This window comes from Canis aureus, chromosome 28 (assembly GCF_053574225.1).
Source record: "Canis aureus isolate CA01 chromosome 28, VMU_Caureus_v.1.0, whole genome shotgun sequence".
In the NCBI taxonomy this organism is placed as follows: Eukaryota; Metazoa; Chordata; class Mammalia; order Carnivora; family Canidae; genus Canis; species Canis aureus.
In genome coordinates this window covers 23301242-23317829 of record NC_135638.1, presented here as the reverse complement: position 1 = coordinate 23317829, position 16588 = coordinate 23301242, and the positions used below count along the sequence as shown (strand labels likewise).

The 16588-nt window shown below is 37.3% G+C and overlaps 1 pseudogene; it reads left to right on the top strand.

Moving 5' to 3' along the window:
* The first annotated feature begins 8291 nt into the window (after positions 1-8291).
* On the top strand, positions 8292-9017 carry LOC144300119 (proteasome subunit beta type-2 pseudogene; annotated as a pseudogene).
* The last annotated feature ends 7571 nt before the right edge of the window (positions 9018-16588 follow it).

Here is a 16588-nt window from a genome sequence, read left to right as displayed (position 1 = left end):
ATAATTTTCTGGCTTTGAGAAATTAAAAAATCTTATTCAGAGAGCTAGCATACCTCTTTACAAAGTCAAAGTGCAGCAGTGGGTGTACTGCAGAAAGTGGAGATGGGAACCCAGGATGGGTTTTGTGTTTAAAGAAGGCTTCATCCAAGAAGTAGGCTGAGTGACACCTGGAAGAGTAAGTGAGACTCAGATCTGGTCTACAGAGAGGTCTGTGTCTTCTCATGGGACTGGACAGTAGCAGATGGAACAGCGTGGGCTGTCACCCAGTCCTAAATTTAAATCTATCCTCTGTCACTCTCTGCACTTACCAAGCTATCATTAAGCTTTGAGCCTATGTTTGTTCGTCCATCAAGTGGAGATAGCAATACCAATGCTGTCATTTTAAAAACCAGATATTGCTCTTCACTCCTGGTATTACTTGGTCTTCCTGTGACTTTTGAAATTGTCAGACAATAGCTCCTGTTTGGAATATTCCTCCCCCCTTAGCTTTTGAGATATTACCAAGTTCTTGATTTCTTCTCCTTTCTAAGATGGTATCTTCCCTTTCCATTCAAGATCAAGTTTCCCAAAATTCTCTCTTTAGCTCTTTTCTCATTCCTAGAGAAATATTATTCTTACCCATGGATTTAAATAACATATCTATAGTTATGGTTCCCAGATTCTGAGCTCTGACTTAGTACTATCTCCTCCATTCCATGTTTTTTTTTTCCAGTTTTACTGAGAAATAATTAACATACATCATTGTATAAGCTTAAGGCTTGATGGTTTTATTTGCATATGTTAGTAAGTGATTACCACAATAGATTCAGCTAACATCCACCTACTTATAGAGATATAATAAAAAGAAAAAAAGAAACAAGTTTCCTTGTGATGAGTATTCTTAGAATTTACTTTTTTTAAAGATGATTTATTTATTATTTGAGAGAGAAAGAGAGCAGAGGGAGGGCTGGAGGGAGAGAAAATCTCCTGCAGACTCCCCACTAAGCACAGAGCTTGACACAGGACTCCATCTCATGATCCCTGAGATCATGACCTGAGCTGAAACCAAGAGTTGAACACAACCAACTGAACCACACAAGTGTCCCTAGAATTGATCTTTTTTTTTTAAGATTTATTTATTTATTTATTTATTTATTTATTTATTTATTTATTTATGAAAGACACAGAGGGAGAGAGAGAGAGAGAGAGGCAAAGACACAGGCAGAGGGGGAAGCAGGCTCCATGCTGGGAGCCCAATGTGGGAGCCTGATGTGGGAGCCTGATGTGGGATCCCTGGTCTCCAGGATCGTGCCCTGGGCCAAAGGCAGGCACTAAACCGCTAAGCCACCCAAGGATCCTAGAATTGATCTCTCCACAACTTTTCTATATATCCTACAGCAATGTTAGCTGCAGTCCTCGTGTTGTACATTCTATTCCTTGGCTTATTTATCTTCTAACTGGAAATTTGCTCCTTTCGACCACATTCCTCCAATCCCCCCTCCCTCACCCTCTATCTCTGGTAACCATGAGTCTGATCTTTTTTTCTATGTTTGTTTTGTTTTGTTTTTTTTCAGATTCCACATGTGAGTGAAATTATACAGTATTTGTTTTTCTCTGTCTGACTTATTTCATTTAGCATAATGCCTCCGAGGTCCATCCATGTTGTCACAGATAATATATATACATCTCACATCTCTCAAAGAGATATATATCTCACATCTCTTTATCCATTCATCCTTTGATAGACACTTAGGTTGTTTCCATGTTCTGGCTATTGTAAATAACATTATGAACATGGTGCAGATATCTTTTTGAGTTAGTGGTTTTGTTTCCTTTGGATTTATTCTCATAAGTGAAGTTACTGTACTATATGATAGTTCTATTTCTCTGTACTTTGGAAACATCCTGTGCATGCCTCAGTCATTTCATATTTTACCTTACTCAACTCATCTATGTACTTCTCCATCTCTTTCAGTGGGCTGAGGAGCTTCACTGGGCATAACTGAGTTTCAGGTAGGCGTTCCCCAAACCCAATGGATAACAGTCACAATGCCTGAAAGAGACATATTTCTGAAGACTTTGCATAATGCAAATTTATCCAGTAACAAATGTAATCTTAATACAGGATGAAATATATTTTTGTTTCCAGACAACATGTCAATAGCAAGAACACATTTTACCAACTCCTTAACTTTTGTAGATATGCAATATTTTCAAGAATTTTTAATTTGGGAAGATTTATACCATTTCAATTTTGTATAAAATAAAATTTTAATATGCATGTCATATCATTTCAAATCTACAAAATTTTAATTCACAATAAATGCAATGTCCAGTACCTCATTCATAGTGATATTTAAAGCTTATTTCCTTCCTAAACAATCTTCCTCCTATCATTATATTTTGTTTACTTAATCATTTTTTTATTCATCACTGTGTTATTTCCTGAGATCTCAAGGAAATGAAAGCTGTGTCTTTTCTCTCCTCTCTTCCAAGCTATTACAGTATTTCAAAAAGAAAAAATGAGTGCAGAAAAGCAAATAAAAACATTCAAAAAAACATTCTATATTTCATATTTTTAAGATACAGGCTACTTTTTTCTTATTTATTGTGTGATGTAGCTTAGAATAATCATCAGAGACCATGCTTTTAAACTCCACAATGAGCCTGACATATCTGATACCACATAGCATATGAAATGCAATCTCAAAGAGATCACATGATTCATTAATCTAATCCAAATAAAGCCATATCTAAAAAGTGAATTAAAAGAGACTTTGGAGGGCAGCCCCAGTGGCACAGCGGTTTGGTGCCGCCTGCAGCCTGAGGTGTGATCCTGGAGACCCAGGATCGAGTCCCACATCGGGCTCCCTGCATGAAGCCTGCGTCTCCCTCTCCCTCTACCTGTGTCTCTGCCTCTCTCTCTGTGTCTATCAATAAATAAATAAAATCTTAAAAAAAAAAAAAAGAGAGAGACTTTGGATTCCTGCTATTATTTGCATTATTTTTATTAGTTGTTGGGTCTAAAGTTGTTGCAATGTATTGTAGAGACCCTAGTGATTTAAAAAATAATAACGGGGCACCTGGGTGGTTCAGTTAGTTGTCAGACTTCAGCTCAGGTCATGATCTCGGGGTCCTGTGATCTAGCCCCACATCCAGCTCCCTGCTCAGCGGGGAGTCTGCTTGTCCACCTCCCTGTGCCCCTACCCCTACTTGTACTTTCTCTCTCTCTATGAATAAATAAAATCCTAAAAAAAAAAAAAAAAACTTTTTTCAAGACCCTAAAAATGTATAGCTCTCTTCACTCTAAGCATGAAATTTTTCATTTGCATTATAGCCTCTTAAAACACACAGACACACATACACACACACACACACACACACACAGGATTCTGTTTTAGCTTTATTGGCTGTCTAGCAGAACAGCAGTATAAAAATTGGAACAAAGAAAAAAAGGTGGGGTTTTTTGCTTTTTTAGCATATAGATTAGTATTAATTACCATGTAATGAGCTGAAAATTCCTGCCAAAAAGCTGAAGTTTGTGGCTCCATTAATGAGTATTTTCTTTCCACTGGGTGAAGTAAAAATTTTAAAGTGTTAGGGATTTGCGCTTGGAAAACATCTCTAAGCTATTTATACAAGCAAGTCAATAGGAAAAGCACATTTTCCATTTATAGCCTTTGTAGTGCATTCATGGATCTGACGTTTTAGGCACTATGTTGCTTTTGGTGGTCCATCTGAATTGTGGCCTTGGGCACACTTCGATGTAACCGGAGTGAGACCAGTATTCTCCACCATCCAGCCTCGGACTGGCTGTGGCTGAATCTATGTTAAGAGTTCCAAAAAAAAAAAAAAAAAGAGTTCCCATTTACTTTCCAAACTGGGAGAAACCACAGATGTGTGCTTTCTCACTCTCATCTCCAAAATGGATTCAGCCTACAACAGGTACCCCAACCATTGAAGAACGCTAGTAACAGGATGCCACCAAGACACAGTTTCTAGGGTTGTCCCAATTAAAAGGTTTTGAGACAGTTTGCCACCACTCCCATCTCTAAGAATATTTTTGAGGAAGAGGAGTACATAAACAGCCATAATCAAAATTGAATAATTCTTGTGGCCATGAAAATGCACCTCAACTAGTTTTTCTGTGGAAAGTGTGATGCAAATGCCTAGTTTCTGAGCTCTGAACCTACCACTGCACTCACTATTTCAAGCCAAATACTGGGATACACCACAGGCCTATGACTGTGAGGGATACTCAGGAAGATACTTGCTTGAGGGAAGCAGGCCTTCCCAGATGGACAGCTTTGTTCTGGCCAAATTCTTTGTAGAACTGCCCGGCAGAGTGAGACTCTGCTTGCCCCTGCTCTTTTCCTTTCTCTTTCCAGGGCTTCCTCCCCACTTTTTTTCTTCACAGACCTTGAGTTTTATCACAATAAATCTTTTACATGTCCAATCCTGTCTGCTTTTATGAGGACTCAGATTCATACAGCAGTTGTCTTCAGGTGGGATTATATTATCTTGACTCTTTTAGAAAACCCAAAATAGCATTGTCTCAATGTCATCAACTCAATTTCTCTCAAGTCCAGGTATAGAAAGCCCAGTACTGGTGTAACCAAGAAGTCACCTAGCCTTTTGCTCCATCATCCTAATTCTGGCTTTCATCCTCATGGTACAAAATGACTGCTAGAACTCTAGTCATCCTGCCTGCTCCAGACAGCAGGAAAAAGTAATGGCAGAAGGACCAACGTGGTATTCCTTCCAATGTTCTAGCTTCCTTCTTCTAAGAGCCTTCTTAGAAGTTCTACCCAACTTTCTTCTTTGTCTCAAGCATAATCACATAAATCACATAAACCTAGCAGCAAAGGAGGGTACAAAAGCCCAAAAGGTACAAACATTGGCATCCAGATTAACACTGGATGTTCTATTACTAAAGACAAATGAAAGAATTGATATTTGTGGCAACTCTCAGTCTCCTCTACCCTGCTTTCTATTTTATGTAGACATTGAAAAACATGGTGTCTGGATTTCCAAGAGAAATCTGAAAAAAGGAATCTGACCATGAATCTTATCCATCTTTCTTGAGGATAGCAAGAGCATGACCCTATGCTCCTTTTCTTCTTGAGTTCTTCAAGGACCCAGACCCAGAATTTCGGAACAAAAATGAAAGTCTTGGGAAGCCTGAGTAGCTCAGTGGTTCAGCATCTGCCTTTGGCTCAGGTCATGATCCTGGGGTCCTGTGATCAAATCCTGCACCAGGCTCCCTAGAGGGAGCATGCTTCTCCCTCTCCCTATGTCTCTGCCTCTGTGTGTCTCTCATGAATAAATAAATAAAATCTTTTAAAAAAAATGAAAGTCTTTAATCATCCTGACCAGATACAAGGATACATTCTACATGTGTTTAAAAAAAAATGCAGTGTAGTGGTTCAAAACAAATAGACTTGAATATCAGGAAGAATTAAAACCAAATCCCAGCTCTTTTGTTCACTAACAGTGTCAACTAATGGCCAAAACAATTAAGCTTTTCTATCAATAAAAGCTACATAAATGTTAGTTAGCTGTTGGTTTGATATTTTTATATGAAGTAAGGACAATGCTTTAAAAATGAGGTGGGACATAAAAAACTACCTTAAAATTTCTGGTTTTTTAAACTTACCTCATCCTAAACTCTGTACCCTAACACATCAAACTTGTTTAAAAAAAATTTTTTTGAAGTTACAAGTACCTTTCCTGACACTTCAATTTTAAGTATTTCTAGTCTTTTTTCTATCTTTTTTCTAGATCTATTTTTTCTAGATCTATTTTATCACTCTGTGAGGGTGTGTGCATGTGTGGGTGTTTTTCTATAAGCCTTTTTTTCTGTCTTTTACTTTTTTCCTGTTACAGTTTCCCTGATTTCTAGAATATTCACCAAGTCCCCTTTCAAAACTCCACTAACATTGCCATGCATTCTTGGGTTCCAGCTTGCACCTTACACCTGGTGCCACAATGCCATAGCACAGACTCATGTAGTCTCCAAGCCTTCCTGCAATCTACAGATTTAGAATACAGCAGCAAATAGTAGTTAATAAGCATCCATTCCCTTCATATTTTTTTATTGTTTCCACACTCGGAGACCAGAATACATATTTTCAGCCAATTAATTCAGATAATGTAAACACATAGTGATGCTTAGCTAATTTGAACTTAATACTAGATCAATTAATGAAGACATTAGAAAATCTCTGCATCTAAGAAGCAAAGCTTCTTGCAAAATCACATAAGATAATCAATCATCTCTAGGCTTGTAGATGGAATGTTTACTACAATGTACACTCTAATGCAATATGATCACCCAAAATACTATGTTCATTTGGATATGTATGGCTAAAACATTTTTTAAATTTCTTGTCTGTATATACACACTTTTTCTTTCTCTACAGCTAAACTCTGCTGACAATCACTTGCCTAGGAATCACTTTAACAATTTAAAAGATCTTTTTTGTCTCTTCCCCTCATAAGGAAATTATATTGGAAACAAATAATACAGTATTATAGGTTTTACTCATCTACAAAGTTGAAATAATTCTTCATCCAGAGGTAGCTCTCCAGGAGGATCCTATACTTTTCTTTGTGGCCTATGACAAATTGCTTGACTCAGTCACCTTATTTGTCAAGATGAGTTCATGTCTACCTATTAGGATTGTTGAAAGATCAGAGACAATGAATCTGAAACACTAAGCCCAGGGCTTCATATTTAAGGGACACTCAATAAAAGTGGGCAACAATGGTAATGATGACAATTGATGAGGAGGAGGATTATAAAGAGATTATGAAAATGAAGGAGATGACGAATAAAGAAGAACATATTATTTTTCTATTGCTATAGTAACAAATTGCCACAAACGTGGTGGCCAGACCAACCAACTTGGTTGGTTCCTTTGCTTCATGTCTTAAAAGGCTGAAAGATTTCAGCAAGACTCTGGTCTTTCTGGAGGCTTATGGGAGAATCTGTTTCCTTGCCTTTACAAATTCTAGAGACTATCTGCATACCTTGGCTCATGGCTTTCTCCCTTCATCTTCAAAGCCAACAATGGTACCCTTCTGGGGATTCAAATGCTTCCTTTCTCTCATTCTATCTCATCACTCTGAGTTACTATTCTGTCCTCCTCTTACACTTTTATTTTATTTTATTTTATTTTATTTTATTTTATTTTATTTTTTCCTCTTACACTTTTAAAGCCTGGTGCATAACATTGAGTCCACCCAATAAAGTCTGTGTCTTAAGGTTTATAATTTTAATTTCATCTGCAAAGATCCTTTGGCCATGTAAGGTACATAATCGCAGATTCTAAGAATGAGAATATGGACATCTTCAGGTAGCATTGCTCTGCCTACATGAGGGGAAAGTAAGATGCTGATCATAATATGAATAATTAATAAATTCAGACACCAGCTTCTAAAGAATATAGCCTTTCTCAGTGTTTAAAGGGAAATAAATCTTACGTGATAAAGTCAACTTGGTATAGTGGAAAGAGCACTGACCTTGGTTCCATCTCTATAATCCTGTATCATCCATTAAATAGTTTTAGATTTCTGGTTACTCATTTATAAAATAAGAAAATTAGTTTAATGATACAAACATTGTTTCCAGTTATAAATTTCTATCATCCAGTTAGAATAAATTTGATAGCTAAGCAAGAATCTCCTGAATTTTACCATGAAACACATGACGCTGTCTCATTAAAACTAAAAAGGGATGTATGATTGAAACTTTGGCCCATGGCTCATGTAAAGAATTATCATAAAGATGAAGCCCAGGTTTATTTTTTAAGAGATTAGAATCCCATTGAAAGATAAACATGTGGAATCCCTGGGTGGCTCAGTGGTTCAGGGTCTGCCTTCATCTCAGGGGTCCCAGGATCAAGTCCCACATCAGGCTCCCTGCGTGGAGCCTGCTTCTCCCTCTGTCTGTGTCTCTGCCTCTCTCTCTCTGTCTCTCATGAATAAATAAATAAAATCTTAAAAAAAAAAAGACAAACATGTGTTTTCAGTTTCTTAGCTTCTAATTCTCCTGCTGCAATCTATCCTCCCTTTGAAAGAGCAGGAATGCCAAGCAAAGCATGGTGCATAGCTAAGCCTTGAGCAGACAAGAGCCACGATATGCACAAATCTGTTACTTCTAGGTACAGGAATGCATTAACGTGAAAAAAATTAATCTGAAAAAAATAAATGTAATTCCTTTTAGGCAATTCCTGAGCATAATAGTGTCCTTTGTCATATCTCACTTGTGAGACCAAGAAGCTGGTGAGTCCCACACTCTGTCCTTCACTATGGAATACCTCATCCGAGTCTCCGACTAAGTCCTTCTCACCTCCAACCAGGTGGCCACTAGCAGTATTGTCCAGATAAAGGACAATCACGACAAGATGTTTAAGAGGAGTGAAGAAATCTTACTCTTATGCGTTGGTGAGGCTGGAGACACCTGTACAGTTTGCAGAATATATTCAGCAAAATGTGCAACTTCATAAGATGCAAAATAGTTATGAATGGTCTCCCTGCTAAGGGATATTCTCCCTTAGCAGCAGCTAATTTCACATGCCAAAACCTGACTGTCTTTGGAGTCAGACCCCATATCATGTCAATCTCCTCCTGTCCAGTTATGATGAGCATGAGGGTCCAGCACTCTACTACATGGGCTACCTGGCAGTATTGGCGAAGGATCCTTTGGAACCCATGGCTATTGTGCCTTCCTGACTCTCAGCATTCTGGACCAATACTACGTACCAACTATCTCTTGTAAGAGGGCAGTGGAACTTCTTAGGAAATAGCTCCAGAAATGTTTTATCCTGAATCTACCAACCTTCAATGTTCGAATCATAGACAAAAATGGCAACTAGGACCAGAACAACATTTCCTTCCTTACCAGGGCTCCTAACCTCATACCCTCCCTCCCACTTGCCAGGGAACTTTTTTTGATGGGCTCTTTTATCTTTTTCTGCTCCTTGACATGGATCCTTGATTCATGGTTCATTCACAATAAAGCTGAATCTCAATAAATTGGGGTGGGGGGGAGATTGTCCCATGTGGGGGATGGGTTTTTAGATTTTATCCATTCAATAATTTGCCATTTTTCTTTCAGTAGCTTTTTCAAAATTAATGTTTTCTGTAGACAAATTTTTGGATAGGGGTTTGCAACAATAAATGCAGTACAAAAGTATTGGTTTATTAATAACAGTGCAATTATTATTTTTCAATCAGATAGGCATCTAAGTAGGATTTTTAAAATAAGGATATTCATTATGAATTAACTCAGAATGACTTCTTCCCATTGTTGTCATGAGTATTTAAGCCATCTTGACTCAATCACCATCTTAATAAGACTGTTAGTCAAGAGTTCACCACCATTCACTGATCATCTTATTTACACTTTGCAGTGGGCTACATATTGGAAATACATAGATGACTATTACATAGATTTTTATTTCAAGAATCCCAGAGTCAAGTAAAATCCCAAAGACAAGTAAAAATATGTAAGTAATGTAAGAGGAAGCTGCCATCATAATAGCATCTACACAATGCAGAAATCATGAAGAAAGTCTGGGAAATAAAAGGGTGTGAGGAAAGCTCCAAAGAAATAGTCATAGATAAGCAGGTTTTTATTTTGCCAGGTAGACAGAATAGGAAAGAGTATTTCACACGAAATTAACACAATGCACACAAAGTAGAGAAAAAACATGTATGTGTTGAAAAATTCCTTCTTTGGAATGCCTGGGTGGCTCATCAGTTGAGAGTCTGCCTTTAGCTCAGGGCATTATCCTGGGATCCAGGATTGAGTCCCATATCCGGCTCCTTGCGGGAAGCTACTTCTCCCTCTGCCTATGTCTCTGCCTCTCTCTGTGCGTCTCTCATGAATAAATAAATAATTTTTTAAAATCCTTCTTTATGGGGATCCCTGGGTAGCTCAGTGGTTTGGTTCCTGCCTTTGGGCCAGGGTGTGGTCCTGGAGTCCCGGGATCAAGTCCCACGTGGGGCTCCCTGCATGGAGCCTGCTTCTCCCTCTGCCTGTGTCTCTGCCTCTCTCTCTGTTTATCATAAATAAATAAAATCTTTTAAAAAAATCCTTCTTTGTGAAATACCAGTGTACATTCATTCATTTCTTTACATTTTTTTTGACATCCACAAGAAGTTATGTTCCAGTATAGGCAAGTTGCTTAAAATTACAAGTTTCTTCTACTGGTGATAATTCCAAAAAGAGAGAACCAATGTTTGAAAAATGATAAATTATATGATAGAGGAGTGGAGATTTTACATTAAAACCTTAGAATATATAAAAGAAAATAAGAAAAAGCTTTACGCTTAAGTCCAATAGCTTATATGGGCTTAGAAGGTAGCTGTTTAAGCAAGCTGACAGGCAAAGCCCAGGGAGATTACAAGTGGTACAAGGAATGAAAGATGGGGGATGGGGAGAGATATACCAACACTCCAGAATCAGAAAATCTGAAAACTATTAAACATTTATGTAAAGGACTAGACTCAGGAAAAAAAAATAATATGTCTTAATATGTGTATTTGTGAAAGAAAAATTTATAAACATCTCATTAAAGCTGTCAAGGAAAAGTTTTTAGATTTCCAGTGAACAAAGGCTGATAAGCAAAGCAATTCCCATTATTAGTAATTTAAGTCTTATCATTAATACTACATTTATTTAATCTTTTGTCTCTATAGTAAATTTTTTTTAATTTTATTTATTCATGAGAGACACAGAGAGAGAGGCAGAGACACAGGCAGAGAGAGAAGCAGGCTCCTCACAGGGAGCCCGAAGTGGGACTTGATCCCCAGACCCGGGATCACTTCCTGAGCCAAAGGCAGATGCTCAACCACTGAACCACCCAGGCATCCCTTTAGAGTAAAGGTTATTAGAAAGGAGAGCTTATATACTATTTCATTTATTTTATTTTTTGTGAAGGATGCTGCAAGCTTGTTCTTTGCTTAGATGGATACAAAAATCCACTCCTACCTCAGAGCAAATTTTCTTTGTTTCTTCTCCAACTCTTGAATGTTCCCTCTTCATTATGATGATTTGAATAGAGTGTATCAGGATCATTTGTGGCTTAGCAGAGACCATCTCTTTCAATAACTTTGAATTCACAGGCTTGATAATGGTGAAGGGGAATTCAGTAAATCTTAATAACACCCAAAGAACATTCCAGAAGAAAAAGATTAAGACCTGGAACATCTATTCTTTGGTGGCTCCATATTACCCTAGACCTTCCCCTACAATGGATTCTCATGGTCTGATCTAAGGTTTGCTGGTAAGAAAGAAAATAAAGAGCGCCAAAGTGAAAGTCACCATAAGGTTGGGTAAATACAGTTCAAATTATGTACCTAAAGATTGGAGAAGAGCTAGTTTTGCCACAGCCTGTGACAAAGCCCCTTGAATATAACAGCCACACTTTAGGAGCAGTGATTATAGATGAGTGTATATTTTTTAAAAAGCTGTGATGTTAGGAGCTTATGGATTTAGCCCCACTGCAGCCATGCAGGTGACTAGAACAACAAGGTCAGTCCCAGTGAGCAGGAATGCACCAAACCATATAAGACCAACTTTTCACCCGGCAAATCAGACCAAATCAGAGATTTGGGTGTGGGTGGTTTTCTAGGATTGCCATGTATTGAGGCAGTGAAGGAAATGAGATCACGCAGAGAGGGGAAGTGAAACGTGATAGAATCTCAACAAATATTTGGCCCGGACCAAATCCACACAGAGCTCTGGAGCTGTGGCCCTTCTGTGTTGTCCAATGGTGTAAAAAGCCTGGACCTTCACTGGATATGAGCTCCTTGGGGAGGAAGGCAGGAGCCCTGAGAGGAGGGCTAGGAGTTGCTGTGAGCCCTGCAGTGAATACCTCTCACTGACCTGGGGCAATTCTCACAGAATGACGTTGGTGACAGCCATCAGCCTCCCATGCTCCTGGGAGAATGAAGTGTCCCTTGGGAAGAGCTGATCTGGACTGGGCCCTTACAACAGCCACTACAAACAACTACAAAGACCTGGACCTCATGAGCAGATTATCCAGTCCTATCTTATCTGGAAGATGTCAGGAGATAAATATCAATAAGTGGCACAATCAGGGATGCCTGGGTGGCTCAAATGCTCAGATGCTCAGATGTTTGAGCATCTGCCTTTGGCTCAGGGCGTGATCCCAGGTGCTGGGATCAAATACCACACCAGCCTCTCTGTAAGGAGCCTGCTTCTCCCTCTGCCTGTGTCTCTGCCTCTTTCTGTGTCTCTCATGAATAAATAAATAAAATCTTTAAATAAATAAGTAAATAGTATATTCAGGATAAACACATTTTCTTATTTTATTACTGACAAATAGGAAGGAGTTAAGATATATAAGAAGTAGTGTTGTATGAGATTACACACGGATTTGTTTTCTATAGTTTTAATAAGGTCTAAAAGTTTAAAGAACTTTCTGTCACTTTATTTATTTATTTATTTATTTATTTATTGGACTTATTTATTTATTTATTTTATCATTTATTTCTTCATATGAGAGAGAGAGTGCACCCGCATGCACTCAAGCAGAGGTAGGAACAGAGAAGGAACAAGCAAGCTGAACACAGAACCCAACATGGGGCTCAATCTCAAGACCCTGACATCATGACCTGAGCCAAAATCAAGAGTTTGACGCTCAACTGACTAAACCACCCAGGTACCCCAATTTTCTATAATCTTAAAAGATATCTCTTCAGTCATGAAACATTGATATAGACCAAGATTTCTTGTTAAGTTCTGTTTTCATGATTCTTTTCTCTATTCACTGGCCCTGTGCCTTCTCTCCACTACCTCTTTTCTTTTTATTCCACTTAAGGCAGCTGTACTTTACCCCTTCTCAATCTCAGTCCTATCATATATTTAGGGCTAGAAAAGGCTTGCAATGAAATTTTCTAGATCATAGCTCATTTCACATGTCACTCTTTACTCTAGTGCCTCCTTTTTGAAAAAGCTAAAGTTATGAGCCCTGCACAATGATCATCTCAAGAGTCGGGTAGAGATTTACACTAAGCAATATGGCATTGCTATACAAAGGACAAAGCAGGTAGACAAATAGAAATGGTGCCCGTGAGTGGAAGGGACGCCATATAGGGAGCTCTGATTGGAACTTGATGCTGTGAAGCCAGTGATAGAGTCCTTCCTGAAGTCCCTGGTCACTAGACCAAGTAATTTATCCCCAAAATGACTGAGATGATAGAAAGTTGAGCAAATAGGCATTGGAAAGTAAGGTGTAAAAAGGCATTATAACTCACAACTACATAGCTCCTTGCATTATCCTACCCTGGAAACCAAGGAACAAATGCATATTCTGTTATGTTTCTTAGCATCTATACTCCTCATAAGCTGCCTGCTTCTCATAGAATAGTAATAGCTTCCTGCTCAACTATGAAAACAAATCTCCAATTCAAAACTGAGAACACATTCACTTCATATCCAATGTTTAAACATAGAGCATAATTTTATCCCAGCTTATTTTCATAAACAAAAAAGCATTTTGAACTAAATTAATTTATAATGTAAACTCTACGGTATATTTAGCACATTTAATCAACTGAGTTGAATTCATTCTAGGAGGAAAAGATACAGTACCTAGCTTTGATAGTCAACATATGTCAGGATATTTTTTATGATAGTATTTTCATGAAGCCCAAGTATGAATTACTAATCTATTTGCCTTGGAGGGAAATGTATGAATAGTTGAGAATGTTATAAGAGTTGACAGGGCTCTGGTCTAAGCATACTTATTATATAAAGAACAAGATGGAAATAATTCTACATTGGAAGATCAGCTTTGTGTTAGGTAGTTACACGAATTCCTTCTATGCTTTATATATCAGTCCTTAATTACCATGCTGGATTTCTGGCAAAAGCTATTTTGTCTTTTTTATATTATCTAAAACAAGAGTTATATGGTGAACTTTTCCACTTTTTAACGTACTACATAAGGGCAATATAACAAAGCTAATCTGATCAGTCCTATTTTTCCTAAAATGTTCTTTTTATCGGTATTTTTCTTTCCTCTAATCAAGAATCTTTTCAAGTTTACAATCCATCTTTCTAAGAGTTAGATAATTAATATCATTTTAGTAACACACACACACATACCTCCTTAGGATTTTTATCCAGAAATATTTCATTTTCCTATTGGATCAATGCTCAGTAACATAAAATCACTCTAGTAACCATGAAAAAGAAGAAACAGATTTAAGAAAATTGTATCAATTTAGACTAGGAGAGGATATTTATTTCACAGTGTGGTGCCCAACACATAGATTTATTTTGTTATAGGATGCGTATGGATAAAATTTATAGTCTCCTTTGAGAGGAAAACTCATAATCGCCCTAAAATTATTTTTTTGGTTTAGAGAATTACAGGAAATGACAGCTTTAAGAACAACCTAATGAAATCAGAGTCGCCCTTAGACCCAGGCAAGAGTGGCAAGTGTTTCAGAATGCTCTGAATACCACAAACCAAGCACAAAATAAATTTATTAAAGGGCACGCGCTCACCGCTATCACTCACAAACCAATACTCTATGCAACTTGTAACTAGTGCTCTTTGGATATTTAACAACCAGCTCAAAGGCATAGTAGGAACCTGGTTTGTATCGTGTGCTGATTCCCAAGGTACAAATGCTCCCACCATGGCAGGTTTCAGACTCAAAGTGATGTCACTGATCGCAGAATTGAGAAAGATGCCATGAATGGATTTTCTCAAGCCCATATGAGCTGGTTCCAGCACACCACTAACTGCAACTCTAATCATCCCTTCTTGTGACTAAGATAGCCAGCCTATCTCCATATCTCTTGCCTCTGTCTACTAAACAAAAGATGACTATGTCCAAACACCATAATGTTTTCTGTACTTGGTTTCTGATGGTGTTAGAGAGAGACCTTGATTTGGAGTGTGGGCAAGATTTAAAAGGACAAATTAATTAGCCTGTCAAATCCTTCCTCTCTGATAGCTTGAATGCAACAGATTCTTGCATAAGAAAATTTCATAATTTGAGCAAAAATAACACAAATTAATTTCAAAATGTTCCAGTAAAAAACTATATAAATTAATGATTTTGCTGAAAAAAAAAAACTCATGCATTAAGCTTATAATAATTTATAGATTGTATGTTTTTATGTGATCACTCATCCAAATATTACTAGCCCATCATCAGAACATTCAAGCAAGCACAGAATAAATCAATCATCTTTGATATTTGCCAATTTTCAGTTATATTAATAATGTAACTTCATACACACAATTTATTTGTTATATTAAGTCTTATTTGTCAAGATAGAAGGCTAAAATATGTTTTACTTAACAGGGTAATAGTTTGACTTATAGCTTTAAATATTTGGACATTACTAATTAATTGACTGTTACTTAGAAAATTGCTTTCCAGTGTTATCACATCCAATATTATATTTGTTATGCAAAAGAACCACAAGTTAATCCTCTTGGAAAATTTTTTTTTAATTTTCCAAGTATTGTGGAAATATGGATGGAATATTGTTATGAACCATATGTTCATATTATTTTTAATATGAAATATTGTTTGAAAATAAGATTTGAATTTTTAAAACAAATTTGCCTTTTCCCCACAATAATTAATCATAGTTTTTGACTATAAATGCAGCCATTTAAGGCTTTACATGCAGAACATTTTGATATCTAGAAATAGGTATCAATCCAACACTCTATGCAACCTGTAACCTGTGCTCTTCAGATGTTTAACAACCAACTCAAAGGCAGTGTAGAAACCTGGTTTGTATCATGTGCTGATTCCCAAGGTATAAATCTGGAATAGATATTTGATATCTGGAAATAGATTAAAGATTTTAAAGACCATAAGCAATATTTTCATTTTCTTCAAAGATTTTCTGAAAACCTAACTCTTCTCTTTTGATATTTTTTTGCCCACAGACGATGGATTTCCTTAATTTAGCCTAAGTCATTCATCATTGTGCTATAAAGCTAGAAACAAGTAATTGAATCTCCCTGAGTCTTAAATACTTTATCTGAATACGGGAATTAAGAATAGCACATATGTATCATACCTAGTGATTTTTGGTGTTTTGTGAGAGGACATATTGCAGAACCCAGCACAAGCTAGACCTTCACTAAATGTTGCCTTCCCCTCTCTGGTTACAATTTAATTAGGTTTCGATCCATGCAAGACAGAGACTATGCCTCATTCATTCTTAAATCTCTAACTCCAGGCTTGGAGCCTGATACATTTCCCAGTGTTGGACAATGTCAACACCTTAAACATAAATTTGTTATGTTATATGTTTGGATTGTGGAACCTGAGACATCAACCTACAAGTAGACAGAGTAAGTGTTTACCTAAGTGATGTGAAGTGATTTGCAGGAATCCAGTTATTTAAAAATCCCCATTCCACAAGTTCTCACATTCTATCATTAGAATTTAATTACTTTGAGGGGCGCCTGCACAGCTCAGTCTATCAAGCATTTGATTCTTAATTTTGGCTCAGGTTGTGATCTCAGGGTTGTGAGATCAAGCCCTTCATCAGGCTCCCAGCTCGGTGGTCTGTGTCTCTTCCTCTCCCTCTGCT